This window comes from Tamandua tetradactyla, chromosome 5 (assembly GCF_023851605.1).
Source record: "Tamandua tetradactyla isolate mTamTet1 chromosome 5, mTamTet1.pri, whole genome shotgun sequence".
Taxonomy (NCBI): domain Eukaryota; kingdom Metazoa; phylum Chordata; class Mammalia; order Pilosa; family Myrmecophagidae; genus Tamandua; species Tamandua tetradactyla.
Genome location: NC_135331.1, coordinates 93,703,351 through 93,724,541, shown reverse-complemented (window position 1 = coordinate 93,724,541; position 21,191 = coordinate 93,703,351). Strand labels below are relative to the sequence as shown.

The 21,191-nt window shown below is 38.2% G+C and overlaps 1 protein-coding gene and 1 pseudogene across 1 annotated transcript in view; both read right to left on the bottom strand.

Annotated features, from left to right (window-relative positions):
* The window catches only part of C5H6orf89 (chromosome 5 C6orf89 homolog), a 93,663-nt gene that overhangs the window by 59,639 nt on the left and 12,833 nt on the right, over window positions 1-21,191 (bottom strand). The gene's annotated exons all lie outside the window — the stretch shown is intronic.
* Window positions 371-12,197, bottom strand: LOC143684565 (uncharacterized protein C8orf76-like; annotated as a pseudogene).

The window sequence follows — 21,191 nt, the reverse complement described above, 5'->3', positions numbered from 1 at the left end:
TTTTGTTAGTTCTTCAGAGGAAAGGCAGCTAACTTTCCACTGAGGTTCTTTCTTACGTGGAAGGCACAGGATGGTCTCTGCTGGTCTTCTCTCCAGGCCCCTGGGTTCCAACAACTTTCCCCAGGGTGGCTTCTTTCTGCATCTCCAAAGGCCTGGGCTGAGCTGCAAGTGCTGAGATGAGCAATGCCGAGCTGCTTAGGTTGTGCCGCCTTGCGCTCTCTCATTTGAGCACCAGCCAATTAAGTCAAACGTCACTCATTGCAGCAGACACACCTCCTAGCCGACTGCAGATGTAATTAGCAACAGATGAGGTTCACGTACCATTGGCTTATGTCTGCAGCAACAAGACTAGGTATGCTCACCTGGCCAAGTTGATAACTGAATCTAACCAACACATGTGCCATTGGCTTATGTCCGCAGCAACAAAACTAGGTATGCTCACCTGGCCAAGCTGACAACTGAATCTAACTAACACAGCTACCTAACTCATTCTACCAAGCCAACATCATCCTCATACCAAAGCCAGACAAAGATATTACAAAAAAAGAAAACTACAGACCAATCTCTCTAATGAATATAGATGCAAAAATCCTCAACAAAATTCTAGCAAATTGAATCCAGCAACACAATAAAAGAATTATACACCATGACCAAGTAGGATTCATCCCAGGTATGCAAGGATAGTTCAACACAAGAAAATCAATTAACGTAATACACCATATCAACAAATCAAAGCAGAAAAACCACACCATCATCTCGATTGATGCAGAAAAGGCATTTACAAAATTCAACATTCCTTTCAACAAAACTAGCATACCTAGTTTTGTTGCTGTGAAAACACTTCAAAGGATACGAATAGAAGGGAACTTTCTCAAAATGATAAAGGGAATATATGAAAAACCCACAGCTAACATCATCCTCAATGGGGAAAAACTGAAACTTTCCCCCTAAGATCAGGAACAAGACAAGGATGTCCACTATCACCACTTTTATTCAAGATTGTGTTGGAAGTTCTAGCCAGAGCAATTAGACAAGAAAAGAAATACAAGGCATCAAATTCAGAAAGGAAGAAGTAAAACTCTCACTGTTTGCAGATGATATGATACTATATGTCGAAAACCCAAAAAAATCCACAGCAAAACAACCACAGCTAATAAATGAGTACAGCAAAGTGGCAGGTTACAAGATCAACACTCAAAAATCTGTAGTGTTTCTATACACAAGTAATGAATAATCTGAGAAGGAAATCAAGAAACAAATTCCATTTACAACTGCAACTAAAAGAATAAAATATTTAGGAATAAATTTAACTAAAGAGACAAAAGAGCTATACAAAGAAAACTACAAGAAATTGTTAAAAGAAATCACAGAAGACCTAAATAGATGGAAGGGCATACCATGTTCATGAATTGGAAGACTTAATATAGTTAAGATGTCAAGTCTACCTAGACTGATTTATAGATTCAGTACAATACCAATTAAAATCCGAACTTACTTTTCAGAAATAGAAAAACCAATAACCAAATTTATCTGGAAGGGCAGGGTGCCCCAAATAGCTAAAAGTATCCTGAGAAAAAAAAATGAAGTCAGAGGTCTCACGATACCTGACTTTAAGGCATATTATGAAGCTACAGTGGTCAAAACAGCATGGTACTGGCATAAAGATAGATTTATTGACCAATAGAATCGAATAGACTGTTCAGATATAGACCCTCTCATCTGTGGACAATTGATCTTTGATAAGGCAGTCAGGCCAGCTCACCTGGGACAGAACAGACTCTTCAATAAATGGTGCCTAGAGAACTGGATATCCATATGCAAAAGAATGAAAGAGGACCTGTATCTCACACCCTATACAAAAGTTAACTCAAAATGGATCAAAGACCTAAACATTAGATTGAAGGCCATAAATCTGGTAGAAGAAAATGTAGGGAAATATCTTATAAATCTTATAATTGGAGGTGGTTTTATAGACATTACACCTAAAGCAAGAACACTGAAGAAATAAATAAATAAATGGGAACTCCTCAAAATTAAACACTTCTGTGCATCAAAGAACTTCATCAAGAAAGTAAAAAGACAGTCTACACAATAGGAGACAATATTTGGAAACGACATATCAGGCAATAGTATCCAGAATATATAAATAGATTGTTCAACTCAACAACAAAAAGACAGCCAACCCAACTACAAAATGGGCAAAAGACTTGAACAGACACTTCTCAGAAGAGGAAATACAAATGGCCAAAAGGCACATGAAGAGATGCTCAATGTCCCTGGCTATTAGAGAAATGCAAATGAAAACCACAATGAGATATCATCTCACACCCACAGAATGGGTATTATCAATAAAACAGAAAATGACAAGTGCTGGAGAGGATGTGGAGAAAGAGACACACTATCCACTGTTGGTGGGAATGTTAAATGATGCAATCGCTGTGGAAGGCAGTTTGGCGGTTCCTCAAAAGCTAAATATAGAATTGCCATATGACCCGGCAATACCATTGCTAGGTATCTACTCAGAGGACATGAGGACAAGGACACAAACAGACATTTGCACACCAATGTTTATAGCAGCATTATTTACAATTGCGAAGAGCTGGGAACAGCCAAAATGCCCATAAACAGACGAGTGGCTAAACAAACTGTGGTATATACACATAGTGGAATATTATGCAGCTGTAAGACAGAATAAAGTTATGAAGTATGTAACAACATGGATGGACCTTAAGGACATTAAGCTGAGTGAGATTTGCCAGAAACAAAAGGACAAATACTGTATGGTCTCACTGATATGAACTGACATTAGTGAATAAACTTGGAGAATTTTGTTGGTAACAGAGACCATCAGGAGACAGAAATGGGGTAAGATATTGGGTAAATGGAGCTGAAGGGATACAGATTATGCAACAGGACTGAATGTAAAAACTCAGAAATGGACTGCACAATACTACCTAACTGTAATACACTTATGTTAAAACACTGAATGAAGCTGAATGTGAGAATGATAGAGGGAGGAGGACTGGGGGCACAAATGAAACTAGAAAGAAAGATAGATGATAAAGACTGAGATGGTATAATCTAGGAATGCCTAAAGTGTATAATGATAGTAACTAAATGTACAAATTTAAAATGTTTTTGCATGAGGAAGAACAAAGGAATGTCATTACTGCAGGGTGCTGAAAACAGATGGTAATTAACATTTTAAAATTTCAACTTATGTGTGAGAATAAAGCAAAAAATGTTAATTTATATTTATATTTTGACTAGTGCATTTCCTAATATAACTTATGTAGACAACTTAATTGAACACCATAAGTACATGGAACCTTGAGTAGGATGTGAGATTTTGTTGGTTTGTCCAGACTGATGCCCCGATAAATCCCAGAGTGATCTGATCAGTGAACAAAAAAGTATTTGCAAAGTCCCTTTTGAGGAATTGTGAGAACGGGGGGAAATTCAGCTTCCCCAAGTTGAATTCTTGATATTCTCACAAGTAGTGTGAACAACCAAAGCTATAGGCTGAGCCCCCAGTCTTGGGGTTTGTTCCAATGAAACTTAACCCCACAAAGGATAGGTCAAGCCTACTTAAAATTAGGCCTAAGAGACACCCCCAGGAGAACCTCTTTTGTTGCTCAGATGTGGCATCTCTCTCCAGCCAACACAACACACAAACTCACCACCCTCCCCCGTCTATGTGGGACATGACTCCCAGGGGTGTGGACCTTCCTGGAAACGTGGGACAGAAACCCTAGAATGAGCTGAGACTCAGCATCAAGGGATTGAGAAAACCTTCTTGACCAAAAGGGGGAAGAGTGAAATGAAACAAAGTGTCAATGACTGAGAGATTCCAAACAGAGTCAAGAGCTATCCTGGAGGTTATTCTTACACATTCAGTAGATATCACCTTGATATTGAATTTGTAATGGACAGGCTTTCTGCCCCATGTTTCTAGGGAGATTTACATCTCTGGGAGTCATGTCCCATGTAGGAGGGAAGGCAGTGAGTGCACATGCTGAATTGACTTAGAGAGAGAGAGGCCACATCTGTGCAACAAAAGAGGTTCTCTGGGGGTGACTCTTCAGGCCTAATCTTAAATAGGCTTAGCCTATACTTTGCAGGAATAAAAGGGGAATTTAATAAGTTACATGTTTTACAGTTCTAAGCCTATAAAAATGCCCAAAGTAAGGCATCCAGATAAAAATACCTTAATTTAAGGAAGGCCGATGGGTCTGTAGCATCTCTGTCAGTTGGGTAGTCACATGACTGTCTTTTGCTGGTCCCTTGCTCCTGGGCTCTGTTGCTTTCAGCCTCTTTTCCTTTGGGGATTCCTCACTTTGTTTCTCTGGGGCTGGCTTTCATCTCTCAGCTTCCCTTGGCTCTCTCCTGGTTATAGCTTGCTTAACATCCAATGAAGATGTCTGCTGGGCTCCACGCATCTCCAAACATCCATGTCTCTATTCTCTGAAACTTCTGTTGTCCAAGCATTTGCATCAGCCCTCTTTGTTGGCTCTGAAGTTTCTTTAATTTCTGTCATTTCTGACTCTCTCAAAAATGTTTCCTCTTTTAAAGGATTCCTGTAATCTAATCGAGACCCATCTGGAATGGGCAGAGTCACATCTCCATTTAATCAATGTCCATGGAGATAATCAAAAGTTTACAGGCTATAGAGTGCAAGGGTGGTTCAGTGGTAGAATGCTTGCCTTTCATGCAGGAGACCTGGGTTTAATTCCTGGACTATGCACCACTACTACCACCACCCCCAAAAAAGTTTCCAGGCTACAGTTTTGAATCAAGATAAAAGAAAAGGCTGCCACCACAATATTGAATTAGGATTAAAACATGGCTTCTCTGGGTACATAATACTTTCAAACCAACACAACATCCTTGGTTAAATTTATCCCTAGATATTTGATTCTTGCCATTGTATTGTAAATGGATTTTTTTTCTTGATTTCCTTCCAAGATTGCTCATTACTCGTTATAGAAACATAACCGATTTTTTTAAAAACGTAAGTAACCACTTTTAATCACTATATTCCATTATCAGCAATGGCTCCTGTCTGAGGTAAACAAGGACAATTAATACAGTACAAGATGTTCTGTGTTTTTAAGTGGACCACTAAGCCAAGATTTGTATCTCTGTATGGAAGTGATTTTCAAGGGGACAGAAATGGTCTTCGATCTTTTTTAACCATTTGTCTTCAAATTCTTTCGAAGATGCAATCACCAAGGCAGCCAAGGCTTCAAAGTCTACACACTTCACCTCGGCATGGATTCATCGTCTATTTTTTCTGGAATGATATCTTTACTCATAACCTCCAAAATCAACAGCAAAGTTTCTTCTTTGAAGTTGAATCCTTTCATTCTATCTTCAATTTCCTGCTAAGTTCTCAAGTTCCTATCCAAAGCAAATGATGTTTGCTGAGATTGGGTGAACTGAAGTAAAAGCCTGGTTCTTATAAAAGAGGCACAAGCTTTCATCTGAGCCTCTATCAACACTGCTTCTCGCTCTTCTGCCAGTTTTGAGTATTTTAAAGAGGTTTTTCATTTTTCTGACTGTTACTGCTATTTTCTTTCCTCTCAAGCAAGGTTTCAGGAAAAAAACAAAAGACAGTCTTTTCCTGAGTGTGATAAGGAGGGTTTGGTAATTTTGTCCCTTGAGGTAAAATTGTTCCATTTCTGAAATGATGCAAATGATACTGAAAGAGATGGCTTCAGAGCCAGGTACGCCTCTGCCAATCTGCTGCAGCTCCAAGGATTAAAAGACTGCAATGAAATTAGTTTCTGAAGGCAGAAAATTGTTCTCTCCAAGTTCGGCAAACTTGAACAAATAGCAAACTGAAGGTAGAGCACAGTGGTTAAATGGTCAGTGTTGGTTGCTTTATTTTACAAATTTGAGGTGACTCTAGTGCTTCCATGTGCCTTCCCAGGTGAGCCAGACATTGCACCTGGCCTTCCTGGACATCCCTTGTCATGGCCAAATTGGTAGATGACAGTTTTTTGGAGATGCAGGAACACTCTTGCAGTGCTTTCTGACAACTGTTCATTAAAGAAAGGAAGGGAAGGGAAGAGAAGAAAGGGGGAGAAACATAGCAGAAAAGAGGATTGAGTAAAGGGATTTCTTTCTAGGTAGAAGGTAATATTATACTTGATCCCTACAATCAACTAAGAAAGAAGATAAGTTTAGAACACAGACTCAGTATTTCAGAGTTAGAACTATTTTTCTAAAAGGCAGAGAAGAAATGGCTGGAGAATATAGCCACTACTACTTTGCGGAACATTATAATATAGTAGAAAGGTATTCTGGAGCCAAAGAGACCAGAGTTTGAATGCTTGTGTTACACCTTATTTGCTCTATAACCTTTTCATCAGCAAAATAATAACGCCGGACTCTGTGAAGAGTAAATGAGGCAATATACATAAAACAACCTGGCATCGAGGTTTGGGTGTTTTGCTCCTATGGTACTAAAAGTTATCTGTGTTGGCAGCTTCTACGTAGTAAGAACATATAGAACCTAAGGGAAACAGATCTATAAAGACTCCCAAAAGACTGAAACTTATTTTGGGGTTAGAGGGAACAAATTACAGAGAGTCACTTAGAAAAAAGACAGACACTTGAGACTCTGACATGCTTGTCTTCTGCAGGCCAGGTCCCCTTTGAATTTCTTGGAAGTTAAAGCTTCAACATCATCGTTGCTGCCTGTTTCTTCTAAAACCACTGTGGTTCGCAGTGCATGATGCAGTACGATACAGGCAACCTGCACTACTGCTCCCGCCACTCCTGAAACACCGAGTCTTTGAACACCCAGTGTCCAGTCTCCATCACACGCTGGCAGCCGGGGCAACAAGGCCAATACTACTGATTTTTGCATGTTGATCTTATACCCCACGACTTTGCTGCATGTATTTATTAGCTCTAGTAGCTTTGTTGTAGATTTTTTTGGACTTTCTATGTATAGGATCATGTCATCTACAAATAGTGAAAGTTTTTTTCTTCCTTTCCAATTTGGATGCCTTTTATTTCTTTTTCTTACCTAATTGCTCTGGCTAGAACTTCCAATACAATTTGAATAACAGTGACAAAGGCAACCTTGTCTTGTTCCAGATCTTAGAGGGAAAGTATTCAGTCTTTCACCATTAAGTCTGAAGTTAGCTATTGGTTTTTCATAAATGCCCTTTACCATGTTGAGGAAGTTTCCTTCTACTCCTACTTTTTTAAGTGTTTTTCTCAAGAAAGCATGTTAAATTTTGCCAAATGCCTTTTCTGCAACAATTTAGATGATCATGTGGTTTTTCCCCCTTTGTTTTGTCAATAAGGTGTACTGCATTAATTGACTTTCTACGTTGAAACATCAATGCATACCTGGGATAAATCTGACTTGAACATGGTGTTTAAATCTTTTAATGTGCTGTTGGATTCAATTTGCTCGTATTTCTCTTTTTGAGGATTTTGCACCTGTAAGAGAAATGTCTATAATTTTCTTTCCTTGTGGTATCTCTGTTTGGTTTTGGTATGAAGTGCTGCTGGCCTCACAGAATGAGCTCGGTAGTATTCCCTCCTCTTGAATTTTTTTAAACAGTTTGAGCAAGATTGACATTAATTCTTCTCGGAATCTTTGGTAGAATTCACCCATGAAGCCATCCGGTCCTGGACTTTTCTTTGTTGGGAGGTGTTTGATGACTGATTCAACCTCTTTTCTGCTGAGATCTTCTATTTCTTCTAGAATCATTGCAGGTTGTGTTTTTCTAACACTTTGCCCATTTCATGCAGATTGTCTAATTTGTTGGCACAACAGATGTTCAAAGCATCCTCTTATGAGCCTTTTTATTTCTGTGAAGTCAGGAATAACATCCTATCATTTCTGATTTTATTTGCATCTTCTCTATTTTTTTGTTGTCAGTCTAGCTAAAGGTTTGTCATTTTATTGATCTTTTCAAAGAAGTAACTTTTGGTTTATTATTCCTCTCTCTTTTTTAAATCTCTATTTCATTTACATCTGCTTTAATGTTTGTTATTTCTTTCCTTCTGCTCTTTTGGATTTAGTTTTCAGTTCTTTTTCTAGTTCCTCCAGGTGTGCAGTTATGTCTTGACTTTGGCTCTTTTCGCTCTTTTTTTTTTTAACTTTTTAAATTTTATAATCTAACATATATACAAAGCAAAGAAAGAAAAAAGCAGTACTTTTCAGAACACTCTTCAATAAGCAGTTATAGGACAAATCCCAGTTTGTTATGGGCTACAATACCATCCTCTCAGATTTTTTCTTCTAGCTGCTCCAGAATATAGGAGGTTAGAAGGAATAAATATTTTATCATTACAACTGACTTTTTTCCCCTCTTTTTTAATGTAAGCATTTAGAGCTATCAGTTTCCCTCTCAGCACTGCCTTTGCTGTATCCCATAAGTTTTGATATGTTCTGTTCTCATTTTCATGCATCTCAAAATATTTACTGATTTCTCTTGTCATTTCTTCTTTGACCCACTGATTGTTTAAGAGTATGTAAATTCCATATATTTGTGGATTTTCCAGTTCTGCATGTTACTGATTTCACCTTAATTCCACTGTGGTCAGATAAGATGCACTATATAATTTCAATCTTCTTAAATTTATTGAGACAGCTTTATGACCCAACATTCAGTCTAACCTGGAGAATGATCCATGTGCATTTGAGAATGTATACCTGCTGTTTTGGAGTTCAGTATTCTGTTTATGTCCATTAGATCTAGTTCATTTATCTTATTATTCAAGTTCTCTGTTTTCTTATTGATCTTCTGTCTAGATGTTTTATTTACTGGTAAGTGGTATACTAAAGTCTCCAACTGTTATTGTAGAGATAACTCCCTTCATATATTTTTCAACTGTTTATTTCATAAACTTAACTCTAATCCAGCTAGACTTGGGAAGGAAAGATAATGTAGATACCAAAGAACTACAGTGAGAGCACAATAATAGGACACTGAGGCAGACCAAGGGAGTTGGGACACTCTTCTGAGCTACAGAAAGAATGGTCTAGTAGATAAGACAAAACACAAATCAAATTTATTAGAGTTGTCCAGTCAGCAATGGTGATCTTGCTGGTCTTGCCGTTCCTGGGCCTAAAGTGCTCCAATGCTTCCACAATATTGATTTCTTTTTTCACTTTGCCAAAGACCACATGCTTGCCATAGAACCACTCAGCTGAGCAGTGCAGATGAAAAACTGGGAACCATTTGTTTTGGATCCAGCATTAGCCATGGACCTGTATGCTTCAGACTGAAGTTCTTATCAACAACCTTCTCCCTGTAGATGGACTTGCCACTAGTGCTGTTATGGCATGTGAAGTCACCACCCTGGTACCTAAACCCAGGAATAATTCTGTGAAAGCAGGAACCCTTCTGTATTAGCAAGCATTCTCTAGAGAAACAGAATCAGCAGGAGATATCTGTAAGTGCAAAATTTATACAAGTGTCTCACAGAACCACGGGCATATACAGTCCAAGGTCTGTAGGGCAGGCTGCAAAGTGGTAGCTCCAATGAAGGTCGTCAGAGAACTGTCAGGAGAGACCGGCTGGCTGAAGCAGGAAGAGTGATGCTCTCTTTCGAATCCTCCTTAAAAGCCTTCCAGTGATTAGATTAAGTATCACTCATTGCAGAACATACTTCCCTTACCTGACTGCAAAAGCAATCAGCTATGGATGCAGCCAACATGATCATGACTTAAGTCCATGAAATGTCCTCATAGCAACAGACAGGGCAGCACTTGCCCAACCAGAGAACCAGGCACCACCACCTGGCCAAGTTGACACATGAACCTGACCATGACACCTTATAATCAAAACTTTCTCCTCAGTGCACAGAGCATGAAACTTTTCTGCTGTCTTTGGAACTTGTCTGCAAACAGCTCAAAGGAGATGCAGCTTCTGGGTTTGCTGCCGATGGCAATGTCAAAGAACACAGTGGAGTTAACCATGGCTGCGGAAGGAAGACTGGCAGTGGTGTCTGCCTCCCTTCAGTTTTGCTAGTGTCTACCTACATATTTTGAGGCACTGTGGTTAGATACATAAATATTTACAATTATTATTTCTTCTTAGTAGACTGACCATTTTATTACTATAAAGTATCCTTTGTCTCTTTTAACAGCTTTTGTCTTAAAGTCTATTTTGTCTGATATTAGTATAGTTCTGTCAGCTCTCTTTTGGTTACTATTTGCATGGATTATCTTTTTTCTACCCTTTCACTTTCAATCTATTTGCATATTTGGGTTTTTGGTCTGCATCCTCAGCAGGAGAGACCCGAGCCATGCTGCCTGTGCAACTCTTAAGCTACGTGGGATAAAGTGAGGGGGAGTGGTCCAGACTGATGAGTCTGGGATGTAAATATTCTACTGAGTTTGGTATTCTGTTTTTTTCCTTTTTCTTAGATTCAGTGTTTGTGGAGTTCCTCTCCAGTGTCTATTATACTCGAGTTCCAAGCAAGTGGGATTTGTTTCTGTATTGGTTGATTTTGAGGGGAGACTTTTCCAGGGGCTATTTTAAATTGCCATGTTGATGATGTCTCCATACCATACACTTTTTTTTTTCACATGGGCAGGCACCAGGAATCAAACCCAGGTCTCTGGCATGGCAGGCGAGAACTCTGCCCAGGTGAGTCACCATGGCCCACCCCATACACATTTTTAAATGTTATTTAATTGTAAACTAGTAACAAAAATTTGCAGCTCAGCACTGGTCCTCAAACACACCCTGAGGAACACTGCTCTAAAGTACAGCAGATTCCGAATGGGAATCAGAAACACTAATGTCATCAGAAAGATTTCTGAAACCAATAAAAAGAGATCTATTACTGGTAATTTACTAAAATAAAAAGAAATGGAACATGGAGAATATTGTTTCTTTCCAACTGCATCGGACAAATCTTTCAGCAACTGATCACTGAAGGTAAGATTTACAGTGAGGAATATGCTGATAAGCTTTGTTTGTGGCAGAACAAGGATTTCAGACAACACAAAAAACAGCCTGGGAGCACTTTAGATCTTCTAAGATACAGTGCTCAAGAATTTCCTCCCTCCATATGCCCGGACTTCCTGGAAGATGGCGGCTTAGTAAGACGCGCGGATCTTAGTTTCTTCTCCAGGACACCTACTAGGGGAGTAGAAACGATACAGAAAGCGCCCAAAGCCACAACAGAGATAAAAAAGACAGCGTACCCCATCCTGGAACGGCTGGCTGGCTGAGAGAAGCAGCTCGGGTGAGATCGCCGAGGCGCGCGGGCCTTACCGGGTGGGGTGGCAAGCGGCCGGAGTTACTCCCTTCCCCCTTCCCGGGCCGGCTGGGAGAATTGGAGAGGCGGTCCCCTGAAACCAAGGCGGCTGGCGCCCACACCACGCGCAGCCCCCGGACCAACTGAGAGAATTGGATCGGAAACCCCCAGGCCGCGGAGAACGGTGGCGGGTGGGGGAGGCCCCTTCCAAACCCGTGACTCCCGGGGAACGTGCACTCTCTCGGGCGGGCCGCTGCCGCTGGCGCCCTCCCGCCACGCTTGTTGCCCAGGGCCGACTAGGAAATTCGGACGGGCTCTTTCCCTGACTGCGGCGACCAGCAACCCTCCCTGCGTTCGGACCCCGGGCCGGCTCAAGCCGCTTCGGCTAGCGAACCCCCAGGACGGCGAGAGTTTTCCAAAGTTTAAGGTCCCACAGCACCTTTTACTGGTGGGACCCGCAGACAAACGTGTGCCACGAGCACCACCTACTGGGCAGGATAAGAAAAACAGAACCCAGAGATTTCACAGAAAAATCTTCCAAACTTTTGGATCCAATACCCAGGGAAATCTGTCTAAATGCGCAGACGCCAACAGAAGATAACGGATCATGCTCAAATAATTGAAAATATGGCCCAGTCAAAGGAACAAACCAATAGTTCAAATGAGATACAGGAGCTGAGACAACTAATGCTAAATATACGAACAGAAATGGAAAACCTCTTCAAAAACGAAATCGATAAATTGAGGGAGGACATGAAGAAGACATGGAATGAACATAAAGAAGAAATAGAAAAACTGAAAAAGCAAATCACAGAACTTATGGAAGTGAAGGACAAAGTAGAAAAGATAGAAAAAACAATGGATACCTACAATGATAGATTCAAAGAGACAGAAGATAGAATTAGTGATTTGGAGGATGGAACATCTGAATTCCAAAAAGAAACAGAAACTATTGGGAAAAGAATGGAAAAATTTGAACAGGGTATCAGGGAACTCAAGGACAATATGAACCGCACAAATATACGTGTTGTGGGTGTCCCAGAAGGAGAAGAGAAGGGAAAAGGAGGAGAAAAACTAATGGAAGAAATTTTCACTGAAAATTTCCCAACTCTTATGAAAGACCTAAATTTGCAGATCCAAGAAGTGCAGCACACCCCAAAGAGATTAGACCCAAATAGGCGTTCTCCAAGACACTTACTAGTTAGAATGTCAGAGGTCAAAGAGAAAGAGAGGATCTTGAAAGCAGCAAGAGAAAAACAATCCATCACATACAAGGGAAACCCAATAAGACTATGTGTAGATTTCTCAGCAGAAACCATGGAGGCTAGAAGACAGTGGGATGATATATTTAAATTACTAAAAGAGAAAAACTGCCAACCAAGACTCCTATATCCAGCAAAATTGTCCTTCAAAAATGAGGGAGAAATTAAAACATTCTCAGACAAAAAGTCACTGAGAGAATTTGTGACCAAGAGACCAGCTCTGCAAGAAATACTAAAGGGAGCACTAGAGTCAGAACCAAAAAGACAGAAGAGAGAGGTATGGAGAAGAGTGTAGAAAGAAGGAAAGTCAGATATGATATATATATAATACAAAAGGCAAAATGGCAGAGGAAAATATTATCCAAACAGTAATAACACTAAATGTTAATGGACTGAATTCCCCAATCAAAAGACATAGATTGGCAGAATGGATTAAAAAACAGGATCCTTCTATATGCTGTCTACAGGAAACACATCTTAGACCCAAAGATAAACATAGGTTGAAAGTGAAAGGTTGGGAAAAGATATTTCATGCAAATAACAACCAGAAAAGAGCAGGAGTGGCTATACTAATATCCAACAAGTTAGACTTCAAATGTAAAACAGTTAAAAGAGACAAAGAAGGACACTATATACTAATAAAAGGAACAATTAAACATGAAGACATAACAATCATAAATATTTACGCACCGAATCAGAATGCCCCAAAATACGTGAGGAATATACTGCAAACACTGAAAAGGGAAATAGACTCATATACCATAAAAGTTGGAGACTTCAACTCACCACTCTCATCAAGGGACAGAACATCTAGACAGAGGATCAACAAAGAAATAGAGAATCTGAATATTACTATAAATGAACTAGACTTAATAGACATTTATAGGACATTACATCCCACAACAGCAGGATACACCTTTTTCTCAAGTGCTCATGGATCATTCTCAAAGATAGACCATATGCTGGGTCACAAAGCAAGTCTTAACAAATTTAAAAAGATTGAAATCTTACACAACACTTTCTCGGACCATAAAGGAATGATGTTGGAAATCAATAATAGGCAGAGTGCCAGAAAATTCACAAATACGTGGAGGCTCAACAACACACTCCTAAACAACGACTGGGTCAAAGAAGAAATTGCAAGAGAAATTAGCAAATACCTCGAGGCGAATGAAAATGAAAACACAACATATCAAAACTTATGGGACGCAGCAAAGGCAGTGCTAAGAGGGAAATTTATTGCTCTAAATGCCTATATCAGAAAAGAAGAAAAGGCAAAAATTCAGGAATTAACTATCCATTTGGAAGAACTGGAGAAAGAACAGCAAGCTAACCCCAAAGCAAGCAAAAGGAAAGAAATAACAAAGATTAGAGCAGAAATAAATGAAATTGAAAACATGAAAACAATAGAGAAAATCAATAAGGCCAGAAGTTGGTTCTATGAGAAAATCAATAAGATTGATGGGCCCTTAGCAAGATTGACAAAAAGAAGAAGAGAGAGGATGCAAATAAATAAGATCAGAAATGGAAGAGGAGACATAACTACTGACCTCACAGAAATAAAGGAGGTAATAACAGTATACTATGAACAACTTTATGCTAATAAATACAACAATTTAGAGGAAATGGACGGGTTCCTGGAAAGACATGAACAACCAACTTTGACTCAAGAAGACATAGATGACCTCAACAAACCAATCACAAGTAAAGAAATTGAATTAGTCATTCAAAAGCTTCCTAAAAAGAAAAGTCCAGGACCAGATGGCTTCACATGTGAATTCTACCAAACGTTCCAGAAAGAATTAGTACCAATTCTCTTCAAACTCTTCAAAAAAATCGAAGTGGAGGGAAAACTACCTAATTCATTCTATGAAGCCAACATCACCCTCATACCAAAACCAGGCAAAGATATTACAAAAAAAGAAAACTACAGACCAATCTCTCTAATGAATACAGATGCAAAAATCCTCAATAAAATTCTAGCAAATCGTATCCAACAACACATTAAAAGAATTATACATCATGACCAAGTAGGATTCATCCCAGGTATGCAAGGATGGTTCAACATAAGAAAATCAATTAATGTAATACACCATATCAACAAAGAAAGCAGAAAAATCACATGATCATCTCAATTGATGCAGAGAAGGCATTCGACAAGATTCAACATCCTTTCCTGTTGAAAACACTTCAAAAGATAGGAATACAAGGGAACTTCCTTAAAATGATAGAGGGAATATATGAAAAACCCACAGCTAATATCATCCTCAATGGGGAAAAATTGAAAACTTTCCCCCTAAGATCAGGAACAAGACAAGGATGTCCACTATCACCACTATTATTCAACATTGTGTTGGAGGTTCTAGCCAGAGCAATTAGACAAGAAAAAGAAATACAAGGCATCAAAATTGGAAAGGAAGAAGTAAAACTATCACTGTTTGCAGATGATATGATACTATACGTCGAAAACCCGGAAAAATCCACAACAAAACTACTAGAGCTAATAAATGAGTACAGCAAAGTAGCAGGTTACAAGATCAACATTCAAAAATCTGTAGCATTTCTATACACTAGTAAGGAACAAGCTGAGGGGGAAATCAAGAAACGAATCCCATTCACAATTGCAACTAAAAGAATAAAATACCTAGGAATAAATTTAACTAAAGAGACAAAAAACCTATATAAAGAAAACTACAAAAAACTGCTAAAAGAAATCACAGAAGACCTAAATAGATGGAAGGGCATACCGTGTTCATGGATTGGAAGACTAAATATAGTTAAGATGTCAATCCTACCTAAATTGATTTACAGATTCAATGCAATACCAATCAAAATCCCAACAACTTATTTTTCAGAAATAGAAAAACCAATAAGCAAATTTATCTGGAAGGGCAGGGTGCCCCGAATTGCTAAAAATATCTTGAGGAAAAAAAACGAAGCTGGAGGTCTCGCGCTGCCTGACTTTAAGGCATATTATGAAGCCACAGTGGTCAAAACAGCATGGTATTGGCATAAAGATAGATATATCGACCAATGGAATCGAATAGAGTGCTCAGATATAGATCCTCTCATCTATGGACATTTGATCTTTGATAAGGCAGTCAAGCCAACTCACCTGGGACAGAGCAGTCTCTTCAATAAATGGTGCCTAGAGAACTGGATATCCATATGCAAAAGAATGAAAGAAGACCCATCTCTCACACCCTATACAAAAGTTAACTCAAAATGGATCAAAGATCTAAACATTAGGTCTAAGACCATAAAACAGTTAGAGGAAAATGTAGGGAGATATCTTATGGATCTTACAACTGGAGGCGGTTTTATGGACCTTAAACCTAAAGCAAGAGCACTGAAGAAGGAAATAAATAAATGGGAACTCCTCAAAATTAAACACTTTCGTGCATCAAAGAACTTCATCAAGAAAGTAGAAAGACAGCCTTCACAATGGGAGACAATATTTGGAAATGATATATCAGATAAAGGTCTAGTATCCAGAATTTATAAAGAGATTGTTCATCTCAACAACAAAAAGACAGCCAACCCAATTACAAAATGGGAAAAAGACTTGAACAGACACCTCTCAGAAGAGGAAATACGGATGGCCAAGAGGCACATGAAGAGATGCTCAATGTCCCTGGCCATTAGAGAAATGCAAATCAAAACCACAATGAGATATCATCTCACACCCACCAGAATGGCCATTATCAACAAAACAGAAAATGACAAGTGCTGGAGAGGATGCAGAGAAAGAGGCACACTTATCCACTGTTGGTGGGAATGTCAAAGGGTGCAACCACTGTGGAAGGCAGTTTGGCGGTTCCTCAAAAAGCTGAATATAGAATTGCCATACGACCCAGCAATACCATTGCTAGGTATCTACTCAAAGGACTTAAGGGCAAAGACACAAACGGACATTTGCACACCAATATTTATAGCAGCATTATTTACAATTGCAAAGAGATGGAAACAGTCAAAATCTCCATCAACAGAAGAGTGGCTAAACAAACTGTGGTATATACATACGATGGAATATTATGCAGCTTTAAGACAAGATAAACTTATGAACCATGTAATAACATGGATGGACCTAGAGAATATTATGCTGAGTGAATCCAGCCAAAAACTAAAGGACAAATACTGTATGGTCCCACTGATGTGAACGGACATTCGAGAATAAACTTGAAATATGTCATTGGTAACAGAGTTCAGCAGGAGTTAGAAACAGGGTAAGACAATGGGTAATTGAAGCTGAAGGGATACAGACTGTGCAACAGGACTAGATACAAAAACTCAAAAATGGACAGCACAATAATACCTAATTGTAAAGTAATCATGTTAAAACACTGAACGAAGCTGCATCTGAGCTATAGGTTTTTGTTTTGTTTTGTGTTGTTTTGTTTTGATTTTACTATTATTACTTTTATTTTTTTCTCTATATTAACATTCTATATCTTTTTCAGTTATGTTGCTAGTTCTTCTAAACCAATGCAAATGTACTAAGAAATGATGATCATGCAGCTATGTGATGATGTTAAGAATTAATGATTGCATGTGTAGAATGGTATGATCTCTAAATGTTGGGTTAATTTCTTTTTTTCTGTTAATTAAAAAAAAAAAAAGAGAAGGGATAATTGGAGCTGAAGGGATACAGACTGTACAACGGGACTGGATATAAAAACTCAGAAATGGACAGCACAATACTACCCAATTGTAATGCAATTATGTTAAAACACTGAATGAAGCTGCATGTGAGGTATAGGTTTTTTGTTTTTGTTTTTTTTGTTTTTTTTTTCTTTCTATTATTGTTTTAATTCTTATTCTGTTGTCTTTTTATTTCCTTTTCTAAATCGATGCAAATGTACTAAGAAATGATGAATATGCAACTGTGTGATGTTATTAAGAATTACTGATTGTACATGTAGATTGGAATGATTTCTAATTGTTTTGTTAATTCTTTTTTTAATTAATAAAAAAAAAAAGAAAAAAAAAAGAAATAGAGAATCTGAATATTACTATAAATGAGCTAGACTTAACAGACATTTATAGGACATTACATCCCACAACAGCAGGATACACCTTTTTCTCAAGTGCTCATGGATCATTCTCAAAGATAGACCATATGCTGGGTCACAAAGCAAGTCTTAACAAATTTAAAAAGATTGAAATCATACACAACACTTTCTCGGATCATAAAGGAATGAAGTTGGAAATCAATAATAGGCAGAATGCCAGAAAATTCACAAATACCTGGAGGCTCAACAACACACTCTTAAACAACGAGTGGGTCAAAGAAGAAATTGCAAGAGAAATTAGTAAATACCTCGAGGCAAATGAAAATGAAAACACAACATATCAAAACTTATGGGATGCAGCAAAGGCAGTGCTAAGAGGGAAATTTATTGCCCTAAACGCCTATATCAGAAAAGAAGAAAAGGCAAAAATGCAGGAATTAACTGTTCAATTGGAAGAACTGGAGAAAGAACAGCAAACTAATCCCAAAGCAAGCAAAAGGAAAGAAATAACAAAGATCAGAGCAGAAATAAATGAAATTGAAAATATGAAAACAGTAGAGAAAATCAATAAGACCAGAAGTTGGTTCTATGAGAAAATCAATAAGATTGATGGGCCCCTATCAAGACTGACAAAAAGAAGAAGAGAGAGGATGCAAATAAATAAGATCAGAAATGGAAGAGGAGACATAACTACTGACCTCACAGAAATAAAGGAGGTAATAACAGGATACTATGAACAACTTTACGCTAATAAATACAACAATTTAGAGGAAATGGATGGGTTCCTGGAAAGACATGAACAACCAACTTTGACTCAAGAAGACATAGATGACCTCAACAAACCAATCACAAGTAAAGAAATTGAATTAGTCATTCAAAAGCTTCCTAAAAAGAAAAGTCCAGGACCAGATGGCTTCACATGTGAATTCTACCAAACGTTCCAGAAAGAATTAGTACCAATTCTCTTCAAACTCTTCAAAAAAATCGAAGTGGAGGGAAAACTACCTAATTCATTCTATGAAGCCAACATCACCCTCATACCAAAACCAGGCAAAGATATTACAAAAAAAGAAAACTACAGACCAATCTCTCTAATGAATACAGATGCAAAAATCCTCAATAAAATTCTAGCAAATCGTATCCAACAACACATTAAAAGAATTATACATCATGACCAAGTAGGATTCATCCCAGGTATGCAAGGATGGTTCAACATAAGAAAATCAATTAATGTAATACACCATATCAACAAAGAAAGCAGAAAAATCACATGATCATCTCAATTGATGCAGAGAAGGCATTCGACAAGATTCAACATCCTTTCCTGTTGAAAACACTTCAAAAGATAGGAATACAAGGGAACTTCCTTAAAATGATAGAGGGAATATATGAAAAACCCACAGCTGATATCATCCTCAATGGGGAAAAATTGAAAACTTTCCCCCTAAGATCAGGAACAAGACAAGGATGTCCACTATCACCACTATTATTCAACATTGTGTTGGAGGTTCTAGCCAGAGCAATTAGACAAGAAGAAAAAATACAAGGCATCAAAATTGGAAAGGAAGAAGTAAAACTATCACTGTTTGCAGACGATATGATACGATACGTCGAAAACCCGGAAAAATCCACAACAAAACTACTAGAGCTAATAAATGAGTACAGCAAAGTAGCAGGTTACAAGATCAACATTCAAAAATCTGTAGCATTTCTATACACTAGTAATGAACAAGCTGAGGGGGAAATCAAGAAACGAATCCCATTTACAATCGCAACTAAAAGAATAAAATACCTAGGAATAAATTTAACTAAAGAGACAAAAAACCTATATAAAGAAAACTACAAAAAAACTGCTAAAAGAAATCACAGAAGACCTAAATAGATGGAAGGGCATACCGTGTTCATGGATTGGAAGACTAAATATAGTTAAGATGTCAATCCTACCTAAATTGATTTACAGATTCAATGCAATACCAATCAAAATCCCAACAACTTATTTTTCAGAAATAGAAAAACCAATAAGCAAATTTATCTGGAAGGGCAGGGTGCCCCGAATTGCTAAAAACATCTTGAGGAAAAAAACGAAGCTGGAGGTCTCGCGCTGCCTGACTTTAAGGCATATTATGAAGCCACAGTGGTCAAAACAGCATGGTATTGGCATAAAGATAGATATATCGACCAATGGAATCGAATAGAGTGCTCAGATATAGACCCTCTCATCTATGGACATTTGATCTTTGATAAGGCAGTCAAGCTAACTCACCTGGGACAGAGCAGTCTCTTCAATAAATGGTGCCTAGAGAACTGGATATCCATATGCAAAAGAATGAAAGAAGACCCATCTCTCACACCCTATACAAAAGTTAACTCAAAATGGATCAAAGATCTAAACATTAGGTCTAAGACCATAAAACAGTTAGAGGAAAATGTTGGGAGATATCTTATGGATCTTACAACTGGAGGCAGTTTTATGGACCTTAAACCTAAAGCAAGAGCACTGAAGAAGGAAATAAATAAATGGGAACTCCTCAAAATTAAACACTTTTGTGCATCAAAGAACTTCATCAAGAAAGTAGAAAGACAGCCTACACAATGGGAGACAATATTTGGAAATGATATATCAGATAAAGGTCTAGTATCCAGAATTTATAAAGAGATTGTTCAACTCAACAACAAAAAGACAGCCAACCCAATTACAAAATGGGAAAAAGACTTGAACAGACACCTCTCAGAAGAGGAAATACGGATGGCCAAGAGGCACATGAAGAGATGCTCAATGTCCCTGGCCATTAGAGAAATGCAAATCAAAACCACAATGAGATATCATCTCACACCCACCAGAATGGCCATTATCAACAAAACAGAAAATGACAAGTGCTGGAGAGGATGCGGAGAAAGAGGCACACTTATCCACTGTTGGTGGGAATGTCAAAGGGTGCAACCACTGTGGAAGGCAGTTTGGCGGTTCCTCAAAAAGCTGAATATAGAATTGCCATACGACCCAGCAATACCATTGCTAGGTATCTACTCAAAGGACTTAAGGGCAAAGACACAAACGGACATTTGCACACCAATGTTTATAGCAGCATTATTTACAATTGCAAAGAGATGGAAACAGCCAAAATCTCCATCAACAGAAGAGTGGCTAAACAAACTGTGGTATATACATACGATGGAATATTATGCAGCTTTAAGACAAGATAAACTTATGAACCATGTAATAACATGGATGGACCTAGAGAATATTATGCTGAGTGAATCCAGCCAAAAACTAAAGGACAAATACTGTATGGTCCCACTGATGTGAACGGACATTCGAGAATAAACTTGAAATATGTCATTGGTAACAGAGTTCAGCAGGAGTTAGAAACAGGGTAAGACAATGGGTAATTGAAGCTGAAGGGATACAGACTGTGCAATAGGACTAGATACAAAAACTCAAAAATGGACAGCACAATAATACCTAATTTTAAAGTAATCATGTTAAAACACTGAATGAAGCTGCATCTGAGCTATAGGTTTTTGTTTTGTTTTGTTTTGTTTTGATTTTACTATTATTACTTTTATTTTTTTCTCTATATTAACATTCTATATCTTTTTCAGTTATGTTGCTAGTTCTTCTAAACCAATGCAAATGTACTAAGAAATGATGATCATGCATCTATGTGATGATGTTAAG